General features: G+C 39.3%; 1 pseudogene; it reads right to left on the bottom strand.

The window, feature by feature from the left end:
* Positions 1 to 2,010: 2,010 nt before the first annotated feature.
* Positions 2,011 to 2,530, bottom strand: LOC149185152 (uncharacterized; annotated as a pseudogene).
* Positions 2,531 to 3,462: the final 932 nt, after the last annotated feature.

A 3,462-nucleotide genomic window follows, 5' to 3' on the forward strand; every position in this document is an offset into this window, starting at 1 on the left:
CGCCACTTCACGGCGCCAAGCCGTCCCATCCACCCAATCACTTCCATTCCAGCCGTTGGGAAATAAATGGGTTGGGTTGTTAGCCAATGGACCCACGCCAAATCATTCGAATCCAACGGCACGATTACAAATCATAAAACCACCAGTATGCTGATTTCGAATTTTAACTGTTATTGTGCACTTGCAGGCGTTTTTCCACTCCATTTAGCCATTACCAAGAACGCACAGTGAAGCCAAAGCACAATAATACAGTGCAGGATTACTCCTTTTTTTGCAGCGATCATCATTTCCCACACTTGAATCCCATTTCTGTTTAAATCCCTATTCTTTCTCCCTCACTGAAATCCCACCTCTTTTATCCCTTTCTGTTACAGATTTCGCATAGAACAATTTTCAAAGGAAAGCTGCAGGGAAAACAACGATGGCACAAAAGAAGAAAGAACCAGAAGTATTCAACCCAATGGTGCACCCACCACTGGATTTAGATCATTTACTGTTGGCCGATAGGGATTACAAGATCCATGAAACCCTCTCAGAACTTGATATTTTTAATATATATTGCTGGTGGGAGGACAAATTAATGGAGGAAATAGATGACATAGGCCTTTGGGACACCAACCTGCCTTTCTATATCCTCCATAAAACACATAGTTGCCCAGAATTTATCAAAAGTGTCATTCATGTTACAATCCACGACAAAGAGCAGTGATGGCCCCAACATGACACATTTTATTCACAATTGGTGCTCAATCCATCATGCAGATGATGCAAGCCCTGGTTATTGAAGGAGTTGTTCCTTTTTCACATGAAGTTCTGATTGAAATGCACTAAAATATTGATTTCTCAAAGAGATTTAAAACATTATGACTTTTCATGACTGGGAACACACTGCCAAGCAAAAACCATCCTTATTCCTCCTCTGTTTTCCTTGACAGAACCAAACATATTGCCACAGTTCTTTCCTATTTACTTGGCTATTATTCTGACCAATGGATTGATGAAGCTATTATAGCTTTCCTATCTATCTGTTAGCCTCACTCTCACAATAAAACAATTATAAATCCAAAATTATAATTAAATAAATCAAATCTTGAGAATTAGGAGTTAGTTCCTCAAACTAGGGAGTTTAGTTAGGATGAGAGATTCTCTCCAACTAGTTCTCCTAGATTAGTGTTTTGTTGAGAAAATATCTCAACCAAGTTTGTTCAAGATAGATGCACTATCTTGAGACAACTTCCTCATGTATTTATATGTATCATAAACATTATTTTAATAAAGAAATTCACGAGAATGATAGACTACAGGAAAGTCTCTCATGCCTTTTCCGATATGTCTGGTTTTTCTATATTTATGATATTTATTTTATGAGTGTGAGTGTGTATTATTTGTTTATTATTTTTTTTTAATTGGTATCAGAGCAAAAAGATCTACGGAGCATGCAACCTGTTGTGTGAATACCTTTTGCGTGTGGGAGGAATGTTGGAGCATGGAACTCTTATAAGGGCTCAGAAATCTTGATCTCAGCAAAAGTTTGACAATGCAGACTAGGTTTGCATGTGGGTGACCAATTTAAGTACATATAACGTCGGGCCATTCAACTTGGCTAGGCTAGCTAAGGCCACCCAGATGACCTGCGAAGCCTTAAAGATCCATCGGTTCAAGGGATGGTTGGTGTAGTAATTTGGGGGTTTATGTTGAGAATTCTGAGGGGAATATGTGTGCGCCATTGCTGCTTTTGCTTCATGGGCCTCTGATAAAACAAATTCCTTGTACTGCCTATAATGGTAAGGCACATGGTGGCACATGATTCCGAACTTATTTAAACAAACCGTATTTGTCCATTCCCATGTGATTCTAGTTGGCTCTGCTATGCTTCAATCCGTGCACGGGGCAGTCAGCATCCTCGTGTGTGTTGCACACGCAGCCATATCGATATGTATTATATAGGATCATTTTGTTTGTAAGAAAGCTGCTCCAGCGAAGAAAATGCCAGCAATAACAAAGAATGGATCAGTTACGGTTTGGTGCATATGATTCTATCCGAGCTTGTCTTTTCAATTTCATATTTATTTGGCACAACTAATTATTTAGCCGTTCCAGTTCAAATCTTCTTTGTCTTGCAATCAAGCCTCCAACAACAACTCCTATCAGGGCTATACCAAACAATATAGGCATGTTGAACATTGACGCAGTATAATCTGTGCATGTTTCAGCCAATGCCTCATAAGGGCACAATAAACCCAAGATGAGTGCAGCTAATGCACTAAATATTTCTTTAGTAAATATTGACAATGATGTAATCTCTTGTTCTCCTTGATGTCGTCTATTGCATTGGATAACCGGAAATTGCTTGCAGAAATTAGTTCTTCCAAGCTCCAAAAACTCTTTTCTGGAAATTTTTGAAAACTTGGGCGACCTGAAATTGGAGAATAGATGCAATCTCGTTTTATGGGTGGCACCAACACATTGGTGATTGAATAGAGAGCTGAAAGGCTAACGAGAAACCCATCTCCATTACGTATGGTGACATTATTCAAACCATCAATAAAGTGTTGAAGCAGCCGCAACGCAGTGGAAGCGTGGTGGAGAGATTTGTGCATATGAAGCCGAGGCTTGCAACTATCAAGTGCATTTGAAAAACGTCCAACACATTCCAGTGCCCTTTTAGAATCCTTCACCCAAACAAAGTTGTCAAAGTTGTGGAGCATCCAACAAGAGTAGTTGTGACAACTGTCTTGTCGGTGATCCCGCCCACCATGTGAATGACCCCGCTGCCGGCGAAGTCATAGACTCCGCTCCCGAAAAGCAAACCGCTGGCTATGGAAGCGCTGAGCCAACCATCTGGCGACCACACCCAATGCGATACCACAAGGTAGACGAACCCCGTGAGAATTGAAATTGGTAATTTTTTGTCCCACACTCATTATGCGTGATTTTTTTTATAAATAGCTAGTGTTGTTTTGCAAGAGAGAGCCCACCTTGGTCTCATAGACCAGTGAGTAAGCCATCGTGGAGGAATGGAAAAGCAATGAAATAGAATGTGGTTTCAAATTGTAAGTGATATGGGCATGTTTTGAATTACAAGTACTTTTTATTTTGTAAGGGTGGGATAAAGTTTTGGAGTGGTAAGTGAGGATTTTTAAAAGGGAAGCTCATTGTTGTATTTTGAAGAAAGTTTTTTAGTAGAGTGTACTTTTATTTTTGAAGACAAGTTGCTTCAAGGGGCTATGAGCTTGGCATTCTCATTGTTGGAGAAATTTCATTCATGATGTTGTGAAATTGAAGGTTGATGTAATTCACTATTTAAATAAAAACATATCTTTTTAGTATGGGGGATTTTCGCAATGCATTATATTAGATATCATTTTTGGGATTCAACTGCGTTAAGTAAGTCATTCAAACGTATGACCATTTCCATGAGAGGTAGTCGTAACTGACTAATTTCTCATGATTTTTGAATAG

This window comes from Pinus tabuliformis, chromosome 3_2 (assembly GCF_031772625.1).
Source record: "Pinus tabuliformis cultivar Carrire ecotype Pingquan chromosome 3_2, CPIR1, whole genome shotgun sequence".
NCBI classification, from domain to species: domain Eukaryota; kingdom Viridiplantae; phylum Streptophyta; class Pinopsida; order Pinales; family Pinaceae; genus Pinus; species Pinus tabuliformis.